The sequence below is a fragment of the Protopterus annectens genome, chromosome 13.part0, assembly GCF_019279795.1.
Source record: "Protopterus annectens isolate FY-2018-M chromosome 13.part0, PAN1.0, whole genome shotgun sequence".
NCBI lineage: Eukaryota > Metazoa > Chordata > Ceratodontiformes > Protopteridae > Protopterus > Protopterus annectens.
Window position 1 is genome coordinate 1,342,962,737 of NC_056747.1, and position 26,201 is coordinate 1,342,988,937.

General features: G+C 40.0%; 1 protein-coding gene across 2 annotated transcripts in view; it reads right to left on the reverse strand.

Moving 5' to 3' along the window:
• Positions 1–26,201, reverse strand: part of LOC122788292 (verrucotoxin subunit beta-like) — a 574,742-nt gene that overhangs the window by 355,243 nt on the left and 193,298 nt on the right. The window lies entirely within an intron of this gene.

Below are 26,201 nucleotides of genomic sequence, written 5' to 3' on the forward strand. Positions count from 1 at the left end.
GGTGATGACATTGTAACATTTTTTGGCAGTACTACATGCATTTTTATAGTACATAGACAACATGGGATGAATAGAAATATGATCTTAATTTTTTACAAGCCTTGAAAGAATGTCAAAATTATTCAAGGGGAGGTAGATTAATATAGCAATAACCCACGCCTGGGTGTTGGTAATGCTGGATTTACCCACGGTTGGTGTGGTTTGGTCACGAGGGGGAAGCCTGAGTGGCCAAACAACGCCAACTGTGGGTAAATCCAGCATTACCCACATCCACAAGTGGGTTATTGCTATTATACAATGACATTATTTAAGAAAAAAAATAATTACTTTTCTTACATAATGGCCTCCTTGCTGCCCTTCCGCAGCTGTCTGGTATTCTGCGGCAGTTCTGATGTACTGCGCATGCATATGCCTATGCAGTACATCAGAACTGTGGGCAAAAGCAATGGAAAAAGCAAGATCTCTGTTGCTTTTTACAAACTTTTCGCTATGTTAAATGGGTTTAACATAGTGAGACAGCTTTTTAAAAGCAATGGAGAATCTCTGTTGCTTTTTTAAAGCTGTCTCGCTATGTTAAACCCATTTAACATAGCGAGACAGTTTTGAAAAAAGCAACGGAGAAAGCAAGATCTCCGTTGCTTTTTACAAACTGTCTCGCTCATAGCGAGACAGTATGAAGCAGGAGAGCTGACCAATGAGCGTGCACGTTTTTGAATATTAATAGGGGGTCATTGTATAATGGAATGTATGACCCTAGAAAACTTAAACAAGGTTTGTAAGAGCCAAAGGTACACTACCAGGTATTGATGGTCTTCCCACTGAATTTTGACATTTTCAGAGGTGTTACATAAGCTAATGCAGTTTACCAAACACATTTCCATGCCATAGCATGAAGCTGTGATAGCAGCAATACAAAAAGAAGGTAAATACCCTAGTGTGGCTCTGTCTTTTAAGCAGATAACAGTATTAAATTATGACTGTAAACTATTTATGACAATTTTAGCAAACAGGGTACATGCACTAATATTGTGGATTTGTTAGTAGAAGACAAATATTTGATAATACTTTATAAACTGCCACAATGATGGGGGTTGCAAAACAAATACCGAAACTTTTGGCTGTTGTCAGTCTTGCTAAAGAAAAGACGTGATATGGTAGAATGGAATTATTTAATGCAGGTCTTTGTTAGAATTTGTTGAAAAGTTAAAGGTTATAGATTCAGAATCAAAGGCTACAGTTAAATCAGTTTTGTAAGTCAGGATGGAAGGTCCAACAAAAGGTATAACATTTCATCTGTGTTCCAATGTCTTTGTGTTTGTAGCTCACCAACTTTCAGAATATTTAGAGGAACCAGACAAGGGTGGTGGCAACACCAGTAGTTTTGCATTGTAGATAGAGCCATTGGCTATGTTGAATGTTGATTAGTCGATCAGACCTAAATGGCTATAAAATAAATTATGAATAATTTAAAATGTCATGTTCGCTGATTATATACTGGTGTGTTTGAAAGACCCAGAATGGGATACTGATCGACTATTTCACATGTTACACAAGCTTGATAGGATGTCTGATTAAAAGATAAATAAAACAAAAAGTTACAGCAGTTGTAATAATTTATAAACTTTCAGTGATTTTGTAGAAAGACATCTACTTATAGAAGAATGAATATATATCAGACATTTGGAAATTTGTTGAGAAATTCTTTAGAAGAGCAGGTTAAAGGAGAATTTTCAAAGGTGGAAAATTATAGGTATAAAGATGGAGCACAGTGTGTAAGTGATACATTTTTGTGGCTTCTTTGTTGCTTTACGTGTTTCAAATCTTTCTAGTTAAGGTTCTGTGAAATTTTCTGAAACTGGTTAGGGAAAGTATTTGTTATTATATTTAAGAAGTAGGTAAAATCTAGGCTACCCCTGGATATGTTAATACTGCCAAAAGAATAGGGGCAATAAATGCTCTCGATCACAGTTGCTGTATTAGAAGTTAAGGTGTTGTACCAATTATCAGTTTCTAAATAATGATGACAAATGGGAAAACTGAAAAAAAACTGAAGAAAGAGGGAGGGGAAGGTTAAACAAATATATCTTTTGGACCTTATAGAAATGAAATTTGGGGCTACCATATGTACTAGTACAAACTATGAGTTTTTTGGCACAGTTTAATAAATAGAGTTTCAGTAATCCCACTGATATATTGTCAATTTACTATACGTGAAAGTAAGTTGGGAGCAGCAAGGAAAAAGACTAAAGCAATGGAGAAATAACAAAAATAACATAATATTTTGGGAACAACTCAAATGAAATACAGATAAGACAACTGAATGTAGGTGCAAAAGAACTAGGAGGTACTGCTTTTTCAGGAAACTGAATATGAAACTTTGTGTTTGTTACAAATGTATCATTATGTAGTTGTGTTTGTTACAAATGTAGCATTATGTAGTTGTGTTTGTTACAAATGTAGCATTATGTAGTTGTGTTTGTTACAAATGTATCATTATGTAGTTGTGTTTGTTACAAATGTATCATTATGTAGTTGTGTTTGTTACAAATGTATCATTATGTAGTTGCGTTTGTTACAAATGTATCATTATGTAGTTGCGTTTGTTACAAATGTATCATTATGTAGCTGTGTTTGTTACAAATGTATCATTATGTAGCTGTGTTTGTTACAAATGTATCATTATGTAGTTGTGTTTGTTACAAATGTATCATTATGTAGTTGTGTTTGTTACAAATGTATCATTATGTAGTTGCGTTTGTTACAAATGTAGCATTATGTAGTTGCGTTTGTTACAAATGTAGCATTATGTAGTTGTGTTTGTTACAAATGTATCATTATGAAGTTGTGTTTGTTACAAATGTATCATTATGTAGTTGTGTTTGTTACAAATGTATCATTATGTAGTTGCGTTTGTTACAAATGTATCATTATGTAGTTGCGTTTGTTACAAATGTATCATTATGTAGCTGTGTTTGTTACAAATGTATCATTATGTAGCTGTGTTTGTTACAAATGTATCATTATGTAGTTGTGTTTGTTACAAATGTATCATTATGTAGTTGTGTTTGTTACAAATGTATCATTATGTAGTTGTGTTTGTTACAAATGTATCATTATGTAGCTGTGATTGTTACAAATGTAGCATTATGTAGTTGTGTTTGTTACAAATGTAGCATTATGTTGTTGTGTCTGTTACAAATGTAGCATTATGTAGTTGTGTTTGTTACAAATGTAGCATTATGTTGTTGTGTCTGTTACAAATGTAGCATTATGTAGTTGTGTCTGTTACAAATGTAGCATTATGTAGTTGTGTTTGTTACAAATGTATCATTACGTAGTTGTGTTTGTTACAAATGTATCATTATGTAGTTGTGTTTGTTACAAATGTATCATTATGTAGCTGTGTTTGTTACAAATGTGTCATTATGTAGTTGTGTTTGTTACAAATGTATCATTATGTAGTTGTGTTTGTTACAAATGTATCATTATGTAGCTGTGTTTGTTACAAATGTGTCATTATGTAGTTGTGTTTGTTACAAATGTATCATTATGTAGTTGTGTTTGTTACAAATGTAGCATTATGTAGTTGTGTTTGTTACAAATGTAGCATTATGTTGTTGTGTCTGTTACAAATGTAGCATTATGTAGTTGTGTTTGTTACAAATGTAGCATTATGTTGTTGTGTCTGTAACAAATGTAGCATTATGTAGTTGTATCTGTTACAAATGTAGCATTATGTAGTTGTGTTTGTTACAAATGTATCATTATGTAGTTGTGTTTGTTACAAATGTATCATTATGTAGCTGTGTTTGTTACAAATGTATCATTATGTAGTTGTGTTTGTTACAAATGTATCATTATGTAGTTGTGTTTGTTTCAAATGTATCATTATGTAGTTGTGTTTGTTACAAATGTATCATTATGTAGTTGTGTTTGTTACAAATGTAGCATTAGGTAGTTGTGTTTGTTACAAATGTAGCATTATGTAGTTGCGTTTGTTACAAATGTAGCATTATGTAGTTGCGTTTGTTACAAATGTAGCATTATGTAGTTGCATTTGTTACAAATGTAGCATTATGTAGTTGCGATTGTTACAAATGTATCATTATGTAGTTGTGATTGTTACAAATGTATCATTATGTAGTTGCGATTGTTACAAATGTATCATTATGTAGCTGCGTTTGTTACAAATGTATCATTATGTAGTTGCGTTTGTTACAAATGTATCATTATGTAGTTGTGTTTGTTACAAATGTATCATTATGTAGTTGTGTTTGTTACAAATGTATCATTATGTATATATGTATTATGTATCATTATGTAGTTGTGTTTGTTACAAATGTATCATTATGTAGTTGTGTTTGTTACAAATGTATCATTATGTAGCTGTGTTTGTTACAAAAGTATCATTATGTAGTTGCATTTGTTACAAATGTATCATTATGTAGCTGCGTTTGTTACAAATGTATCATTATGTAGTTGCGTTTGTTACAAATATATCATTATGTAGTTGTGTTTGTTACAAATGTATCATTATGTAGTTGAGTTTGTTACAAATGTATCATTATGTGGTTGTGTTTGTTACAAATGTATCATTATGTAGTTGCGTTTGTTACAAATGTATCATTATGTAGCTGCGTTTGTTACAAATGTATCATTATGTAGCTGCGTTTGTTACAAATGTAGCATTATGTAGCTGCGTTTGTTACAAATGTAGCATTATGTAGCTGTGTTTGTTACAAATGTAGCATTATGTAGCTGTGTTTGTTACAAATGTAGCATTATGTAGCTGTGTTTGTTACAAATGTAGCATTATGTAGCTGTGTTTGTTACAAATGTAGCATTATGTAGCTGTGTTTGTTACAAATGTAGCATTATGTAGTTGTGTTTGTTACAAATGTATCATTATGTAGCTGTGTTTGTTACAAATGTATCATTATTTAGTTGCGTTTGTTACAAATGTATCATTATGTAGTTGTGTTTGTTACAAATGTATCATTATGTAGTTGTGTTTGTTACAAATGTATCAATATGTAGCTGTGTTTGTTACAAATGTATCATTATGTAGTTGCGTTTGTTACAAATGTATCATTATGTAGTTGTGTTTGTTACAAATGTATCATTATGTAGTTGCATTTGTTACAAATGTATCATTATGTAGTTGTATCTGTTACAAATGTAGCATTATGTAGTTGTGTCTGTTACAAATGTAGCATTACGTGGTTGTGTTTGTTACAAATGTAGCATTATGTAGTTGCGTTTGTTACAAATGTAGCATTATGTAGCTGTGTTTGTTACAAATGTAGCATTATGTAGCTGTGTTTGTTACAAATGTAGCATTATGTAGTTGTGTTTGTTACAAATGTATCATTATGTAGCTGTGTTTGTTACAAATGTATCATTATTTAGTTGCGTTTGTTACAAATGTATCATTATGTAGTTGTGTTTGTTACAAATGTATCATTATGTAGTTGTGTTTGTTACAAATGTATCAATATGTAGCTGTGTTTGTTACAAATGTATCATTATGTAGTTGCGTTTGTTACAAATGTATCATTATGTAGTTGTGTTTGTTACAAATGTATCATTATGTAGTTGCATTTGTTACAAATGTATCATTATGTAGTTGTATCTGTTACAAATGTAGCATTATGTAGTTGTGTCTGTTACAAATGTAGCATTACGTGGTTGTGTTTGTTACAAATGTAGCATTATGTAGTTGCGTTTGTTACAAATGTAGCATTACGTAGTTGCGTTTGTTACAAATGTATCATTATGTAGTTGCGTTTGTTACAAATGTATCATTATGTAGCTGTGTTTGTTACAAATGTATCATTATGTAGCTGCGTTTGTTACAAATGTATCATTATGTAGTTGTGTTTGTTACAAATGTATCATTATGTAGCTGTGTTTGTTACAAATGTATCATTATGTAGTTGTGTTTGTTACAAATGTATCATTATGTAGCTGTGTTTGTTACAAATGTATCTTTATGTAGCTGTGTTTGTTACAAATGTATCATTATGTAGTTGTGTTTGTTACAAATGTATCTTTATGTAGCTGTGTTTGTTACAAATGTATCATTATGTAGTTGTGTTTGTTAGAAATGTATCATTATGTAGCTGTGTTTGTTACAAATGTATCATTATGTAGTTGTGTTTGTTACAAATGTATCATTGTGTAGTTGTATTTGTTACAAATGTATCATTATGTAGTTGTGTTTGTTACAAATGTAGCATTATGTATGTATGTATTATGTATCATTATTTTCTTTAATATTTTGTCCCACCTAGCAAAGACCATCAAACCTCTCCTTAAACACATGACTGACCCATTCATTCCTCCAAGGGTGACAGCCCGCAGCCCAATTTATTCTAATGTGCAATGAAAGTTTTGTACCATGAGTGGTTCCACTACCTGCTGGGAATGTGTTTTTAGTTTATGCATCTAACCTCCCCCAGTCCTGTGTCAGCATTAAAACTTTGCAATCCTTCCCTTCAAAAAGTGGATGCAGATTTCTGCATGTCAACGCCCTGCTATGAGGTGCACCACTAGCAAGGCAAGGACTGCTAGGTCCAGTGCTGCTGCTCCATCTTAAATCTTGCAGATGCTGCCATCACAGTGGACTGCTGCCACTGCTACTGTCTCCGTTTCCCCAGGATGGACTCACCAGCACTACAGACTCATTCTCATCCTCCCTGCCCTGCGTCTCCATCTCCTGTATCACTACTTGAACACAGTCATCTAGGTCATACTCACGGCTTTATCACTCTAGGCCATGGGACCAAACTACAAATGTCATCATTACCACTGGACGCTGGAGGAGATGCTCCACTTACAAAGAGATTTGAGGGCATAATAAGAGAGTCCAGGACTCTAGTATATGCTGATGAAGAGAAATGGTATTGCAGATTCCTTGGTAGAATTTAGACTTTTTACTAGAAAGCTCAAATTAGCTTGGCGCTACAAGGATACAATGGAAAATCCTGTTAGGCCGTACAGTGAATTTAAGAAAAACATAATTTGAATCATCCTGTGAATTCCATCATACAGTATTTGAAAGGACACATGATATTTGAATCATCCTGTGAATTCCATCATACAGTATTTGAAAGGACACATGATATTTGAATCATCCTGTGAATTCCATCATACAGTATTTGAAAGGACACATGATATTTGAATCATCCTGTGAATTCCATCATACAGTATTTGAAAGGACACATGATATTTGAATCATCCTGTGAATTCCATCATACAGTATTTGAAAGGACACATGATATTTAAATCATCCTGTGAATTCCATCATACAGTATTTGAAAGGACACATGATATTTGAATCATCCTGTGAATTCCATCATACAGTATTTGAAAGGACACATGATATTTGAATCATCCTGTGAATTCCATCATACAGTATTTGAAAGGACACATGATATTTGAATCATCCTGTGAATTCCATCATGCAGTATTTGAAAGGACACATGATATTTAAATCATCCTGTGAATTCCATCATACAGTATTTGAAAGGACACATGATATTTGAATCATCCTGTGAATTCCATCATACAGTATTTGAAAGGACACATGATATTTGAATCATCCTGTGAATTCCATCATACAGTATTTGAAAGGACACATGATATTTGAATCATCCTGTGAATTCCATCATACAGTATTTGAAAGGACACATGATATTTGAATCATCCTGTGAATTCCATCATACAGTATTTGAAAGGACACATGATATTTGAATCATCCTGTGAATTCCATCATACAGTATTTGAAAGGACACATGATATTTGAATCATCCTGTGAATTCCATCATACAGTATTTGAAAGGACACATGATATTTGAATCATCCTGTGAATTCCATCATACAGTATTTGAAAGGACACATGATATTTGAATCATCCTGTGAATTCCATCATACAGTATTTGAAAGGACACATGATATTTGAATCATCCTGTGAATTCCATCATACAGTATTTGAAAGGACACATGATATTTGAATCATCCTGTGAATTCCATCATACAGTATTTGAAAGGACACATGATATTTGAATCATCCTGTGAATTCCATCATACAGTATTTGAAAGGACACATGATATTTGAATCATCCTGTGAATTCCATCATACAGTATTTGAAAGGACACATGATATTTGAATCATCCTGTGAATTCCATCATACAGTATTTGAAAGGACGCATGATATTTGAATCATCCTGTGAATTCCATCATACAGTATTTGAAAGGACACATGATTTGTTTCCTAAGGTACACAAGGACAATACTAAACATATTTGGAATAATGTTACCACTGATTAGACTTTATCCAGTAATCCAACTATCTAGATTATGAAACAAATAAGGCAGAGGCTAAGTGATTATGGATTCCTTGGATTATACTACTCTGATGTTTAATTTGTTACACAATGTTGAAATCAATGTAGCCTAGAGGAATATTTTTATATCTATATGTCTTATGAAGGATAGTATTACACATACACTTTACATATTTTTGTTTATAGCTATTATGTTAAGTCCAATGATCTTCCGGATTCCAAACGTTCATAAAGATATTAGACAACCACCCTTCAGACAAGTAATGGCTGCCCAGGGACCCAAGACCTATCCATTAGCTAGCTGCATTTCATTTCAATAATGAAAATGTATATATGTTAAAAGATTTCTGGGATGTTCTAGTAACCTAAATAATGAGCTTTGGCTTGACTTATTCCCGTGAATGTCACACAATGTGGGCCTTACTATGTTTGGGTGTATATCACATAATCGAACTTCCAAAATATCGACCACCAGAAGCTCGAACTCAGAAGTCCGAAATGTGATAACATCGAACGCTCAGAACAGCAAATTTTTTCCCAGGGAAAAAATTTGCTGTTCCAAGAAACACACACACAACACAAGCACACCAACAATTAAATAATCCGCACACATACACTTTACAAAACCCTTCCTCTAACCCTACACTAAACCATACATACAGTACTACCTATCCACTTACCTTAACCCGCTCCCTAACCCTAAGGTCCGTAACTATCGCACCACAGTGGAGGAAATAGCGAAGCCGCGGAATGGCGCACTTAAATCTTGCCCTAGGCAAGATTTCAATCTTCCGTGGCTTCGCTATTTTCCACTTTCGGTGTAGTGGAGATGTCCGTTGCTTATTTTAAAACTGTCTCGCTATGTTAAACTCATTTAACATAGCGAGACATAAAAGCAACGGAGATCTTGCTTTCTCCGTTGCTTTTGCACAGCTCTGATGTACTGCGCAGGCGCCAGTACTCAGAACTGCCATGGATGCCAGACATCTGCGGAAGGGCAGTAAACAAGATATATTATGCCATTATTTAAGAAAAGTAACAGTTTCTTTTCTTAAATAATGTCATATAATAGCAATAACACTTCTGGGTGTGGGTAATGCTGTATTCACGGTTGGCTGTTTGGTCCTCGGGCTTCGGGACCAAACCACGCCAACCGTGGGTAAATTTAGCATTACCCACACCCAGGTATGGGTTATTGCTATAGTATCTCATAGTAGATGTGAGAGAACACTGGTGATTCAATATAATTCAGATTCAGCTGTCATCAGTGATATTTTAAATAAGAATTGGAACATCTTTACATTTAGTGAAGATTTATATATTCTGTTTGGAGGCAACTCAATATTTGCATGCAAGAAATGGCAGAACCCTAAAAATAAATTAAAAAAATGTACTATGTTTGGAGAGAATTATATTATCAGATGGAAAGAGCTACCAAAAAATGTGAATGCTGTAGACACTCTGCATTTATATTTGAGGATGAAATAGTAAAAATTTAAAACAATGAACTCACTTTAATCTTTCCCCAGGAGGGCAACTGTGGTTCTAATGATTTAGCATATCCTGCCATTTGCATATCTTGTCAAGCTTTTTAGAGGGAAGATTTAAAGAACCACACAGACAAAAATTTATAAACATTGTGATGAAATATCGAGAAAAAATATGAACAACACCCTATGGGGATACTCAGTGGTTGGTCCTTCATTTCATAAATTCAATTTTGCTATTTTGGAAAAGATACATTTTGATCCTAGGGTGGACAATGGGAGTCAAAGACTGAATATAAAAAGAAGTGTTGTGGCAACTCAGACTGAATTAGTGACACACTGGGACTTAATTAGTATATTTATGCCACATGGTTTACAATTACAGGTGGAAAAACATACTTTTAAGAAAGAAAAATATATAAAATATTTTGAATTAGTATATTTATACCAATTTAGTTGAGTGATATTTTCACAATTATTGTTTTGTATTTTCATTTGCTAATTAATGATGAACAGATTTAAATAGTTCAATTCATATGTTTTGTTACTGGAAATGTTACAGCTTCAATCATTATTTAAGTGTAATATTGAATGTGAGTTTTAGTTCTCATGAAGTATTTTTGTTTTACTTGGACAAAAGTGCTTAAATTTCATTTAATAAATTCCTGTGTATATGCTGTTCTCCTGGTTATGTTACAGAACTTATTTGTTTATCACTGAACCAAATAAAAAGTATTTATTACACAACAGCAGGCATAATACAACATCACATTTTATAGTTGGCCATGAGTTAATAAAGACTTTCCCCAGGATTCAATAAAAATCTGTGTAGGCATCATGTAGAGCCTGCATGGAATGTATCCTTGTCCATGGTCATGGTTCCCCCTTGGCATCACATCATGCATATTAAAGATGGTGCATTTTGAAGGAGACCCGAGGAACATGATTATTGAATCAGTGTAGCAAGAGGTGTAGTGCTAAGCACAGCTGCAGATGAAAATGAGACTCCTGCAATGGCGATGTCTTTTTGTATTATTTTTATTTATTTTTTGTTTAAAAAATGTGTTTGCGTGGCACTGAGTGGAGAGCGGCAATGCTAAGCTGTACTCACATAGCAGACACCTGCCAGATATCTAAAAATAGGTGTGTTTAAGTGTGTCTGAGCATGTCTACATGGCATGGCATAGTGCTCAGCACTGCTTATATGTAGCACAGTGGTATATGTAAAGGTATACCAGATTACATAATATCCAAGTAGCTAAATGTGTAGAGTTACAGCTTCATGTGTAGTAGGTCCAGGGTTTGAAAACATGTATTTAATTTTGATACACAAATTATGCAGACAATTTTAAAACATGGCCCTGCTGTCCACTGCTAAGCTCTGCTCAACTGTGTTTAGACCTGCTAAGCACTGCATAAACATGGTAACGGCTGCCAATGTTTGTGTGCTGCTCAGGTCTGCTTGGCTGGTTTGTTCACTGCTAAGTTCTGCTAAGACTATGGTTCTGTGAGTTTAATGCTTCTCAGCTCAGCTATGCTGGTTTGAGTGCTGCTAAGTGATGCTGTACTTTTTGGAATGTTGCTCAATCTATGGTTCTGTGAGTTTAATGCTTCTCAGCTCAGCTATGCTGGTTTGAGTGCTGCTAAGTGATGCTGTACTTTTTGGAATGTTGCTCAGTCTATGGTTCTGTGAGTTTAATGCTTCTCAGCTCAGCTATGCTGGTTTGAGTGCTGCTAAGTGATGCTGTACTTTTTGGAATGTTGCTCAATCTATGGTTCTGTGAGTTTAATGCTTCTCAGCTCAGCTATGCTGGTTTGAGTGCTGCTAAGTGATGCTGTACTTTTTGGAATGTTGCTCAATCTATGGTTCTGTGAGTTTAATGCTTCTCAGCTCAGCTATGCTGGTTTGAGTGCTGCTAAGTTCTGCTAAGACTATGGTTCTGTGAGTTTAATGCTTCTCAGCTCAGCTATGCTGGTTTGAGTGCTGCTAAGTGATGCTGTACTTTTTGGAATGTTGCTCAATGACATGTAAGGGTGGGAAAACAGCCTATATTAAGCCAATAGGCAGGAACATAGCAGAATCCATTGGAGTCCTGACAAAGTACAGTTTTGTACCTACCATAAATGTAGATGTCCAATAGATATGCAACTGCAGTCCTGACATATGGGTTGTCCTGCCTCAGGCAGCCCTTCGGTCGGCCGGAATCCAAAGTCTGGGTCCGGCGTTGGCTGATGTCGCCTCCTCCCCGATGTCAGAGCGGCTGGGGTATAAAGGCATCAGCCGACGCCATCTTCTTCAGTGTTTCTTGCCCCAGATGCCAGGTGCCCTCCAAGGAAGGCTAAATTTTGTGAATGGATAAACAAAAAATCCAGACATGCGCAACAGTAATAAACAGATACACCATAACAGATATCCCCAGCTAATAGGAAAGGGGAGAATGGACCCAAGGGAAAAAGCAGAGGGGTAGGAGGGAGGGAAAACCTGACTGCAGTTGCATATCTATCGGACATCTACATTTATGGTCGGTACAAAACTGTACTATGTCCTTCAAGAATGCAACTGCAGTCCTGACATATGGGTTGAATACCATAGCCAAGCTGGGGGTGGTAGGATCTAAGCAAGAGATGGTGTAGCTAGAAGGCCCTGCAGGACTGCCGAAGCAAAGCCTGCTCGGGATCTGGAGTATAATGGCAGGTTGTAGTGTTTGGTAAATGTATGCATGGAGCTCCATGTAGCAGCCTCTAGAATGTCTTTTGTAGCCACTCCTCTTAGAAAGGCTGTGGATGTGGCCATAGCTCTGGTGGAGTGTGGTCTAATATTGGCTGGCACACTTTTTCCATGGAAAGAGTAACAGAATCTGATGCAGTGTCCAATCCATTTTGAAATTGTTTGTTTGGAGACTGCTTTTCCTTGTGCTCCAGCAGCATAGGCTACAAATAGTTGGACAGACTTCCTGGTGGTCTTTGTTCTGTCCAAGTAGTAGCGTAATTGGCTGTGTATGTCCAAAGTATGCAGCAGCTTTTCCCCTTTATTTTGAGGATTGGGAAAGAAAGTAGGCAGGTGGATTGCTTGATTTAGAGACACCCTGGATATCACCTTTGGCATGAATGAAGGATTGGTCCTTAGAGAAACTCTGTCCTGATGAAAAATGAGAAAGGGAGGCACTGCCATGAGGGCCTGTATCTCCGAGACTCTTCTTGCTGAAGTGACTGCCAACAGGAAAACCGTTTTCCAGGAGAGAAATTGCATTTCTGAAGATGCTGCTGGTTCAAAAGGAGGAAGAGTTATTTTTTCCAAGACGTAATTGAGGTCCCATGCAGGAACTGGTGGTTTTCTGGGAGGTTTGATATTCTTTATCCCTCTTAGAAACTGTCTTAGCAAGGGATGCGAAAACACAGGTGGGTCACAGTTGTAATTTGCTAAGATTGCTGAAGCGTGGATTTTAATGGAAGAATATGAGAGGCCACTATGAAACATTTCTGCCAAGTATTCTAATATTTGAGGTATGTTCATCACTGATGCATCCTGGCCCTTGTTGGCATTCCAGATTATGAATCTCTTCCATTTGGCTGAATAGGTTTTTCTGGTGGAAGGTCTGCGTGCTTCCAGCAAAATTCCCTGAACTTTTTCGGAGAGGGAGTCATGGGTCACAGTCATGGAACCCTCCAAGCTGTCAGCTTCAATGTTTGCAGGTTTTGATGAACAGTCCTGTAATTGTGCTGAGTCAGGAGCAGAGGCCATTGAGGCAAGGGCCACGATTTGGTGTGAGTTATGCTCAGTAGCAAAGGATACCAGTGCTGCCTTGGCCAGTCTGGAGCTATCAAGATTCCTTTTGGTTGTTCTGCTTTGATCTTCAGTAACACCCTGGTCAGTAAAGGTAGAAGAGGGAATGCATAAATTGTTAGGGTATTCCAGCTGAAGGAAAGAGCATCCGTTCTCCAGGCTAGAGGATGGTGTGTCCTTGTGCAGAACCTTTCCAGGTGATGATTGAGATGAGAAGCAAAGAGATCTATGTCCGGTCTTCCCCATGCAGTTGTTATTTGTGAGAAAATGCGTGGGTGTAGCATCCATTCGTGTGGATCCAAGAAATTTCTGCTCAACCTGTCTGCCAGAGCATTGTCCTTGCCCGGAACAAACTGGGATTGCAAGTGGATGTTCAGTTTCAGGGACTTTTCCCAAAGAGTCATTGTTAATCTGCAGAGGGGGTACGAATGAGTGCCCCCTTGTTTGTTTATATACCACATGACAGTGGTGTTGTCTGTCCTTATTAGCAGATGACCTTGCTGAAGAGATTTTCCAAAGGCTTCTATTGCATGTATCACTGCCAACATCTCTTTTTGATTTATGTGCAGATGCATTTCCATAGGAGTCCATTGTCCTTGAATGCATCTGCCCTCCATGTGTGCCCCCCATCCATGGTCTGAGGCATCTGTTGTAATGGTTTGACTTGTTTGAGCTTTGTTGAAAGGCATGCCTTTGTTTAAATGACTTGCTTGAGCCCACCACAAGAATTCCCTTTGCAGGCATGGAATGAGTGGTATTACGTCTTCTAGGTTGTGGCTGTGTTGAGACCACAAGCTTTTTAGGTACCATTGCAGCTTTCTCATGTGTAGTCTTGCCAGAGGGATCAGAAGAATGCAAGATGCCATGAACCCCAGGGCCTGCAGGGTCTTCCTTGCGATCAGCTGGGTTAGTTTTGCTAGGCTTTTGAAGTAATCTGGTAAATGCTCTTGTTTCTCCTCTGTGAGGAAAGCCATTTGTGATTGTGTGTCCAGTTTTGCTCCTAGAAAAATAATCTCTTGGGATGGCAGTAGTCTTGATTTTTGAATGTTGACTGTGTATCCCAAAGCCTGTAGCAATTGAATGACATAATCCAAGTTTTTTGTCAGGGCTTGTTTGCTGTCTGCTTGTATGAGGCAGTCGTCCAGGTAAGGGTATATTTGAATCCCCTGGAGCCTGCAATGTGCAACTACTGATGCCAGGCATTTTGTGAATACTCTGGGCGCAGTAGATAAGCCAAACGGCAATGCTGAGAATTGATAGTGCTCTGTTCCTGCAAGAAATCTGAGGTATCTTCTGCAACTGTGTCTGATAGGGACATGCAGGTATGCCTCCTTGAGGTCCAGAGTAACCAGCCAGGACCCCTTGCCCAGCATGGGAAGGAGTTGCTGTAACGTCAGCATTTTGAATTTTGGCACAATGAGAAAAGTGTTTAGAACGGACAAGTCCAATATAGGCCTCCATTGTTTTTCTTTTCTTGGAACAAGGAACAGTCTTGAATAGAATCCCTGGCCTTGTTCCTGAGGAGGAACCTTTTCTATTGCTTTTATTTGTAACAGCTTTGAAACTTCTATGAGTGCCTCTGCCCTTTGATTTTGTGGCAGGTTTGGCATGCCTTGTCCCGTTGGTAAGGTATGGAAGTGGAACCTGTAACCTTGGTCTGTTATGTCCAGAATCCATTTGTCCTTTGTTAAAATGTGCCAGTTTTTTGAGAATAAAGATAATTTTCCGCCTAGAGGTGCTTCTCTTTGAGCCTTGGTAGGCGGGGTGAAAGGTAGTTTTTTGAGAATAAAGATAATTTTCCGCCTAGAGGTGCTTCTCTTTGAGCCTTGGTAGGCGGGGTGAAAGGTAAGTCATTGTGATTGTCCCTGTGGTGCAGGTGAACTATGCGCCACTTCTCTGATTTGATGGTTGCCATTGGCAGCCCCTGTAGGAGCCTCGGTATTGTCCTCTACCTCGGGCACGCCTGTTTTTCCCCCTTTGAAACTTGTCAGAGTCTGGAAAGGACCAATTCTCTGAAGGCCAATTCCTGCTGAATCTGGGTGGCTGCACCTGGAGGAAATCCTTGACTGTCTGTACTGATTTAGCCTTTTCCTCAATAGACTTCAACACATCCTGAGCATTAGCACCAAAAAGCTTCTGTTTTTCCAGAGGTGCATCTAGGAGCTTTACTTTAACATGATCTGGCAGTGGCTGTTCTTTCAACCAAACATGTCTACGTATAACGGCCCCTGTCATAGCTGCCCTACATGAAGCTTCCAATGCATCATAACCACACTGAAGAAAATGATTGCTAACCTGCTGAGTATTATGAACCAAATCCTGCAATGCCTTTCTATCTATAGGCTCAGGAGAGGCTAACTTTTTCTGCAAATAATCCATTAAGTAATCCTGGTACTGAAACATATGAAAAAGGCAGTTAAGTGACCTCATGGCAAGGGTGGAAGAGGTATAAACTTTTTTACTCCATCTCTCCAGGGACCTTGCTTCCCTGTCAGCTGGCAGTGGATTTTTGGCTGAGGAGGTAGCCACTCCTTTGGGGCCCTGTGAAATAGTTTCTAAATCAACAGAGTGGGCCTTAAAGAGATGCTTGTGAGTGTCAGGGACCCTGTAATATCTGTCTGGCTTGACAGGAGCAGGAGGGAGAGAATCAGGGGAAGCACTGGAGTCTGAGAAAACATCATCCAGGACATCCAACACTGGAGGGATAGCTAAAGGTCTGTGCTGGGGTAACTTAAGGAAGATGCGTAGCCTTTTCCTAGAATCAGAAAATTCCTGACCCTGCCACTTAAAATGTTCTCTCATGGAGTGGAGGACTTCACCGAAAGAAATATCCTCTAGAGGAGAGGCAGAAGGAATTGATTCCTCAGCATCAGAGTCCTCATAGGCCTGGAAGGATTCTTCTTGGGCATCTGAATGCTCTGAATCCCCAGAGGCTTCATCTGAAGAGAGGGTGTCTGCCTGCTCAGTTCTAGGCCTTTTTTCTGCAGGCGGCTGAGAACCTCTGTCTGGGTGAGGCTGAGAACCCCTAATAAGAGAGATTAGATCTGCAGCTAGAGTCATGATCTGTCTATCAGAAGAAGGGCCCTGAGAAGTAGGTTTAGGATGGGCCTTGGCTTGGCTGGCAGCCTTAGCACGTGCAAAGGCCTTGATGGACATGGATACCGGAGGCCTAGCTGCCCCACGTGCAGGGGTAACTTTGTCCACAGGAATGGTGTCGGGTAGATCCAGAGCTTCGGTTTCTGGAGGAAAATCAACAACAGGCACCGGTGAAATCTCCGAGACCGAAGAACGCGTTAACGTGGTGTCGTCGGCTTGGAGCGGTTGAATTACCACTTCTGAAGGGACCGATGCACTCGTGGAGGGCTTAGGCGTGGTATCGGTGGACGACGCAGGCCGAGGATGTCGGTCCCGGTCCTTGCGTTTTTTGGTAGTTTGTGCTGTCGGTTGTTCCGACGGCATGATGTAAGCGTAAGATTTGCCAAAAAGGTCTTCGGCAAATTCTGCCCGGCGCCTGAGTGTGCGCTTATTAAAGCAAGCACAGGCAGCACAGGCCGAGACGTCGTGGTCTGGGCCCAGGCAAGAAGGCAGTAAGAATGGAAGTCCTTATGAGGTATTTGTTTACCACAAGACAAACAATTATTAACTTTTTCAATTTTTTCTGACATCGGCTGAGGCAAGAAAAAATGTTCCCCAATGGGGTACTTAGCTTTTAGATGACTTCGGTAACTGAAAACACACAAGCTGACTGACCGGCACTTGCGAACTGCTTCTGCTTCGGGCACCGCGCGGCAAGAAAGACTGAAGAAGATGGCGTCGGCTGATGCCTTTATACCCCAGCCGCTCTGACGTCGGGGAGGAGGCGACATCAGCCGACGCCGGACCCAGACTTTGGAATCCGGCCGACCGAAGGGCTGCCTGAGGCAGGACAACCCATATGTCAGGACTGCAGTTGCATTCTTGAAGGACATCTGAAGGCATACTATGGCTGGTGGTGTTGGTGAAGGTGCGCACTTTCATGTTCAGCATTGGGGCATTCTGGAGTCCAGGGTTATGGATGGGCTCTTCATGAAAAACTATGATGGTAGGCTGCTGCAGGGTGGTTTCCAGGGCTCGAAGTCTAAGGCGGAGGCCTGGGACCAGCTGGCCAGAGATCTCACTAGTGTTACTGGTATCTCCACACTGCTGAGCACCAAGATGACCTTAAAAGGCAAAAAGAGGGGAACCTTGGACACCTGGGACCAAGAAGCAAGGGCAGGAATGTAAGTAATTTTACCTCTGTTTTAGCAATATGTAATCTGAATGTCTGCAAAACTGGTATGCATAATGGTGTGCTTCTCTCCCAACAGCTGCAGCTGGGAGGGCTTGCAATATTGAGTCGCATGCTCAGGTGCTTGGCCAAGTAGCCACTAAAGCCATACCCCACTAGCTGTGGATATGCATATTTCATCCTTATGTTAAGGGGTAATTCATTAGAATAAGTAAACCAATTAGTAAATATGAGACTTTTTGAAAAAAAATTACTTTAGTAAAGAAATTATTTTTGAAAGAAGTTATTTAGAGGACTGCATAAATCAGAAGAAGGAATAACAAATAATACAAAGTATATGAAGTACTGGCAAAGGGTTTTACTAACTGTTATAGTAGTAACAGTGAATCACTTTACAGATCTTTTCCATTGTCAGTTAGTTTGGACATGGTTAACAGTACCTTAAGTGACTCAACATATAACATACTCGCCTTCAGTGCTAAACGATCAGAAGTCTGCCTGTTCTATTTCCACACAAGGTACTTGATTCTTACTCTGCAGTATAGCATGGGTGGGAGATCTGCCCTCCTGAGTGTGCTGTCCTTTGGATGAGATGTTAAACTGCCTATGTTGGTGGAAACTTATGTGGATGTGAAAGATCCCATGGCACTTACTGGAAAAAAAAGAGTAGGGAAGTTCTCTGGTGGCCTGGCCAAACTTTCCTTAGGCAGCATGCATAACACCTTCATTCTCCCCAAAAAGAAGATATTGGCCTATTGGGTCTATAATTGTCAACAAAGAGTAAATAACAGAAATAATTAATTAAATGTGATTACTGACACATGAAAGATTACAAAAGGCAATTGAGGTCTGGTGAATGCAGATGGTATATGGCCAGAGTTTATATATACATATCTGTATGTATATACCACGTAACAGAAGTAAGATGCATAGAATAATAGATACTAGTAGAGCTCTCAGATTAAAATATAACAGAGTTTTACTACATCAGCATTTTCTGTGGCACCCAGTAGGTGGTTTATGTTACCAGAGTCTTAAGCTGTGAGAGTGTCTATGTTGGTAAAACTACAAGGAAGCTCTTGCAGCAGATCAATTAACATAGATTAGCTATTCCAAATAAAGATCAATCTGATACACTGGTACAGCAAGCAGGCAATTGTGTTGATTTTAGAATGTTTGTTTTCTTAATAGATTACTCAAAATATAAGACATGGGGGAGACTTTAATAACATTTTTGAGACCATGGAGGTTAAAGGGTAGCTATTACTGGCAGTGGATAGCCATGTTTAAATGAAATGGTTACTACAAAGTGTATTCTATGAAAACAACTGTTCCAGATATTTTTGGAAATGTGTTCAGTTAATTTAGAATGTTTATAATGTTTTAGGCATTGAATATTTGTTCTTTATGATATGCTAAGAACATTTAACACTGGTTTTGGTAATATGACTAAGGGGGAGTTCTCCGCTGATGTTAAGTCATGTGCATACCACTCAACTGCACAGAATTCCTCATTATTTACTGAGTTTGAGGGCAAAATAATGGGGCACCATGAATGTCTGAGTTCTCCCTTCAATTCCCGTTGTTTGTTTGTTTTTTTTTTAGTTGAAGTTGATGCTGATATCACCACATGCAGGGGTGTGTGCGATGATCTCAGCATCATAAGGCAGGCTGCAAGCCTGTCGGAATTTGGCTGAGGGCTTGGACTGTGTCTCTGTGTCTATTTACATTTTTTATGTTCGTACATTCAACATTCACAGTTACGGATTTAGAAAAACAGGGATATGCGCTCCACAGCAAGAGAATGAGCTAGGACAGGATGACAACATTTATCTCTGGTGGCTCCTGGCTCAATTTCCTCTGTCTCCAGGTACATTGCACGTGAGTTACTTAATATCAATAAATGTGCAAAATGAAACACTGCATCACTTGAAAACAACAGAGTCAGAATAAAACTGACACAAAATAAATGTGCAAAAATACAGAATCACCATCGATATTCCTTAACCTGAAAGTACAGTTTTGTACCTACCATAAATGTAGATGTCCGATAGATATGCAACTGCAGTCTTACATATGGGTTGTCCTGCCTCAGGCCGCCCTCGGTCGGCCGGATTCCAAAGTCTGGGTCCGGCGTCGGCTGATGGCGCCTCCTCCCCGACGTCAGAGCGGCTGGGGTATAAAAGCATCAGCAGACGCCATCTTCCTCAGTGTTTCTTGCCCCAGATGCCAGGTGCCCTCCAAGGATGGCTAAATTTAGAACTGGATAAAATTTCCAGACATACACAATAGCAATAAACAGATACACCATAAAAGATATCCCCAGCTAAGTATAAAAGGAGGAAAGTGGACCCAATACACAGAGGGGTAGGAGGGAGGGAAAACCTGACTGCAGTTGCATATCTATTGGACATCTACATTTATGGTAGGTACAAAACTGTACTATGTCCTTCAAGAATGCAACTGCAGTCCTTACATATGGGTTGAATACCATAGCCAAGCTGGGGGTGGTAGGCTCTAAGATAAGGATGGTGTAGCTAAAATGCCTTGCAGGACTGCCGAAGCAAAGCCTGCTCAGGATCTGGAATATAAAGGCAGGTTGTAGTGCTTGGAAAATGTATGCACGGAGCTCCATGTAGCAGCTTCTAGAATGTCCTTTGTAGCCACCCCTCTTAGGAAGGCTGTGGAGGTGGCTGTAGCTCTGGTGGAGTGTGGCCTGATATTGGCTGGCACACCCTTTCCATGGAAAGAATAACAGAATCTGATGCAATGTCCAATCCATTTTGAAATTGTTTGTTTGGAAATTGCCTTTCCTTGCACTCCAGGAGCGTATGCTACAAATAGTTGGTCAGACTTTCTGTTGGCCTTTGTTCTGTCCGAGTAGTAGTGTAGTTGTCTGTGAATGTCCAAAGTGTGCAGCAGCTTTTCCCCTTTATTTTGAGGATTGGGGAAGAAAGTAGGCAGGTGAATTGCTTGGTTTAGAGACACCCTGGATATCACTTTTGGCATAAAAGAAGGATTGGTTCTTAAAGAAACCCTGTCCTGATGAAAAATGAGGAATGGAGGTACTGCCATGAGGGCCTGTATCTCCGAAACTCTTCTTGCTGAGGTAATTGCCAACAGGAAAACTGTCTTCCAGGAAAGAAATTGCAATTCTGAAGATGCTGCTGGTTCAAAAGGAGGAAGAGTTAATTTTTCCAACACGAAATTGAGGTCCCATGCAGGCACTGGTGGTTTTCTGGGAAGTTTGATATTCTTTATCCCTCTTAGAAATTGTCTTAGCAAAGGATGTGAAAACACAGGTGGATCAGTGTTGTATTTTGCTGAAATTGCTGAAGCGTGTATTTTTATGGAGGAATAGGAAAGTCCATTATGCAGCATGTCTGCCAAGTATTCCAGTATGTGTGGGATGCTCATTACTGATGCATCCTGTCCCTTGTTGGTATTCCAGATGTTGAATCGCTTCCATTTGGCTGAATAAGCCTTTCTGGTGGAAGGTCTGCGTGCTTCCAATAATATCTGTTGAACTTCCTTGGAGAGAGAGAAATGGGGAGAAATCATGGGACCCTCCAAGCTGTCAGCTGCAGAGTTTGCAGGTTGGGATGAACCGTCCTGTAATTGTGCTGAGTCAAGAGTGGAGGCCATTGAGGCAGGGGCCACGGCTTTGTGCAAGTTATGCTCCTTAGTAATGGATACCAGTGCTGTCTTGGCCAATCTGGAGCTATTAAGATGCCTTTCGGTTGCTCTGCTTTGATCTTCAGTAACACCTTGGTCATTAATGGTAGAGGTGGGAATGCATAGATTGTTAGAGAGTTCCAGCTGAATGAGAGAGCATCTATTCTCCAGGCTTGTGGATGGTGTGCCTCGAGCAGAACTTTTTCAGATGATGATTGAGGTGGGAGGCAAAGAGATCTATGTCCGGCCTCCCCCATGCATGAGTTATTTGTGCAAAAATGTCTGGATGCAACATCCATTCGTGCGGGTCCAGGATGTTTCTGCTTAGACTGTCCGCCAGAACATTGTCCCTGCCCGGAACAAACTGGGACTGCAGCTGTATGTTCAGTTTCAGGGACTTTTCCCAAAGAGTCATTGTTAGTCTGCAAAGGGGGTAAGAAAGAGTACCTCCCTGCTTGTTTATGTACCACATAACAGTGGTGTTGTCTGTCTTTATTAGTAGATGGCCTTGTTGAAGATATTTTCCGAAGGCCTCGATTGCATGCATTACTGCTAACATCTCTTTTTGATTGATGTGTAGATGTACTTCCTGGGGAGTCCATTGCCCTTGAATACATCTGCTCTCCATGTGCGCCCCCCCATCCATGGTCTGAGGCGTCTGTTGTAATGGTTTGGCTTGTTTGAGGTTTGTTGAAAGGCATACCTTTGTTTAACTGGCTTGCTTGGCCCACCAAAAATTCCCTTTGTAGACATGGGATGAGTGGGATAATTGCTTCTAAGTTGTGGCTGTGTTGAGACCATAAACTTTTTAGGTACCATTGTAGTTTTCTCATGTGTAGTCTTGCCAGTGGAATCAGTAGAATGCAAGATGCCATGAAACCCAGGGCCTGCAGGATTTTCCTTGCAGTCATCCGGGTGAGCTTTGCTAGGCTCTTGAAGTAATGTGGTAATTGTTCTTGCTTCTCTTCTGTGAGGTAAGCCATTTGTGATTCTGTGTCTAGTTTGGCTCCTAGAAAAATTATCTGTTGGGATGGCAGTAGTCTTGATTTTTGTAAGTTGACTGTGTATCCCAAAGCCTGTAGTAAGTGAATGACATAATTCAAGTTTTTTGTCAAGGCTTGCTTGCTGTCCGCTTGTATAAGGCAGTCGTCCAGGTAAGGGTATATTTGTATCCCCTGGAGTCTGCAGTGTGCAATTACTGATGCCAGGCATTTCATGAATACTCTGAGTGCAGTAGATAAGCCAAAAGGCAATGCTGAGAATTGATAATGCTCTGACCCTGCAAGAAATCTGAGGTATCTTCTGCAACTGTGTCTGATTGGGACATGCAGGTATGACTCCTTGAGGTCCAGAGTAACCAGCCAAGACCCCTTGCCCAGCATGGGAAGGAGTTGCCGTAGCGTCAGCATTTTGAATTTTGGTACAATGAGAAAAGTGTTTAGAGCGGACAAGTCCAGTATAGGTCTCCATTGCTTTTCTTTTCTTGGAACAAGGAACAGTCTTGAGTAAAATCCCTGGCCTTGTTCCTGAGGAGGAACCTTTTCTATTGCTTTGATTTGTCTCAGCTTTGAAACTTGTTTGAATGCCTCTGCCCTTTGATTTTGTGGCAGGTTTGGCATGCCTTGTCTTGTTGGTAAAGTATGGAAGTGGAACCTGTAGCCTTGGTCTATTATGTCCAGAATCCATTTGTCCTTTGTTAAAATGTGCCAATTTTTTGAAAATAAGGATAATTTTCCGCCTAAAGGTGCTTCTCTTTGAGCCTTGGTCGGCGGTGTCAAAGTCAAGTCAATGTGATTGTTCCTGTGGAGCAGGGTAAGTCCCTGCGCTACCTCGCTGATTAGTCGGTTGCCATTGGAGTCCCCTGTAGGAGCCTCTGTATTGCCCTCTTCCTCGGGCACGCCTGTTTTTTCCCCTTTGAAACTTGTCAGTGTCCGGAAAGGACCAGTTCTTAGAAGGCCAATTCCTGCTGAACCTAGGTGGCTGAACCTGTAGGAAATCCTTGACTGTTTGCACTGATTTAGCTTTTTCCTCAATTGATTTCAACACATCCTGAGCATTAGCACCAAATAGCTTGAGTTTTTCCAGAGGTGCATCTAGAAGCTTTGCTTTAACATGATCTGGTAATGCCTGTTCTTTCAACCATGCATGTCTATGTATGACGGCCCCTGTCATAGCTGCCCTACATGAAGCTTCCAATGCATCATAACCACACTGAAGAAAATGATTGCTAACCTGCTGTGTGTTATGGACCAAATCCTGCAAGGCCTTCCTATCTAAAGGCTCAGGAGAGGCTAACTTTTTCTGCAAATCATCCATCAAGGAATCCTGATACTGAAACATATGAAAAAGGCAATTGAGGGCCCTCATGGCAAGTGTGGTTGAGGTATAAACATTTTTGCCCCACCTCTCCAGGGACCTAGTTTCCCTGTCTGAGGGTAAAGGATTTTTGGCCGTGGATGTGGCCACCCCTTTGGGGCCCTGGGAAATTGTTTCTAGATCAACAGCATGGGCCTTAAAGAAATGTTTGTGAGTTTCAGGAACCCTGTAGTATCTGTCCGGCTTGACAGGAGCAGGAGGGAGAGAATCAGGAGAAGCACTCAAATCTGAGTACACATCATCCAGTACATCTAACACTGGAGGGATAGCTAAAGGCCTGTGTTGGGGAAGCTTAAGGAAGGTACGAAGCCGTTTCCAGGAATCGGAGAATTCCTGGCCTTGCCACTGAAAGTGCTCTCTCTTGGAGTGGAGAATTTCCCCAAAAGAAATATCCTCAGGAGGAGAGGCAGAGGGAATAGAATCCTCCGCATCTGAATCCTCGTAGGCCTGGAAGGACTCTTCCTGGGTATCTGAGTGTTCAGAGTCACCAGAGGCTTCATCTGAAGAAAGGGTGCCTGTATGCTCAACCCTGGGCCTTTTGTCAGAAGGTGGCTGAGATCCTCTTTCAGGCTGGCCTGGGAGCCTCTGATTAAAGAAATTAAATCTGCAGCTAAAGACATGATTTGTTTATCAGTAGAGGGCTGAGGCAAAGCTTTAGGAGGGTGAGACTTAGCCTGGCTAGCAGCCTTAGCACGTGTGTAGGCCTTGATAGACATAGACATAGGGGGCCTAGCTGCCACACGTGCTGGAGTAACCTTGTCCACCGGTATGGTCTCGGGCAAATCTTGGGCTTCAGTTTCTGGAGGAAAATCAACAACCAGCACCGGAGCAGGCTCCGGGGCTGGAGTGATCGGTAAAGTGGTGTCATCGGTCCGGAGCGGTGGAACAACCGCCTCAGAAGAGACTGATGCACTCGCTGTAGTTTTTGGCGTGGTGTTGGTGGAAGTCGCGGGCCGAGAATGTCGGTCCTGGTCCTTCCGTTTTTTGGAAATATGAGGAGTCGGTTGTTCCGACGGCATGGTATAAGAGTATTTATCACCAAAAAAGTCTTCAGCAAACTCTGCCCGGCGCCTGAGTGTGCGCTTATTGAAGCAAGCACAGGCAGCACAGGCCGAGACGTCATGGTCTGGGCCAAGGCAGGGGAGGCAGTAAGAATGGAAGTCCTTATGAGGTATTTGTTTACCACAAGACAAACAGTTATTAACTTTTTCAGTTTTTTCTGACATCGGCTGAGACAAGAAAAAGATCCCCAACGGGGTACTTAGCTTTTTGATGACTTTGGATACGTAAAACACAGGAGCTGACCAACCGGCACTTGCGAACTGCTTCTGCTTCGGGCACCGCTCGACAAGAAAGACTGAGGAAGATGGCGTCGGCTGATGCTTTTATACCCCAGCCACTCTGACGTCGGGGAGGAGGCGACATCAGCCGACGCCGGACCCAGACTTTGGAATCCGGCCGACCGAGGGCTGCCTGAGGCAGGACAACCCATATGTAAGGACTGCAGTTGCATTCTTGAAGGACATCTAGTAGAAGGCATGTGCCAGTGTTCACTTGCATTTGCATACAGTGGTAAAACCATTATCAGAATGTACATGTGTGTGCACATCACTCAAGTTGTGAAGAAAAAGTCATGGACATTCAGAATTGCCATTTAGATGAAACACCTGATATCCTTAAAGGGTAATTTGCGTGTATCCCATGTTGCTTTTGTTACAAGAAGTTTAAGGTATCACACAGTGAAAAGTCTAGCTTTGTTAGATTTTTCTTTTTTGTTTTAACCAATTGTTTTGCCTGTGTGACCTTTTTACTCATTGTTTTAGTTTGTTAGTTGGGATATTTTGTAGGCACCCTTATGTTTATGGATATCAGTTGGGTATGACAACCCTGTGTTTCCAAAAGTCAAACATTCCCTCTTACATTCTGCTGATGATGCTATAAGAAAGTAGAAACATGCATGTTCATAGCTAGAGGGGTTTGGCTTTATTGGTCTGAATCTGTCCCCAAATAGACCTAAAAGTAAAAGAAAACATCCTAGACATTCAGAGTTGCCATTTAGCTGAAAAATCTGATATCCTTAAAGAGTAATTTGCATATTCCCATGTTGTCTTTGTTGCAAGAGGTTTAAGGTATCACACAGTGGAAAGTCTAGCTTTGCTAGATTTTTCTTTTTGTGTTTTTAACCAATTTGTTTTCCTGTGTGACCTTTTACTCATTGTTTTAGTAAATCTATATTGATTATGATAGGGAATGACACATTTAA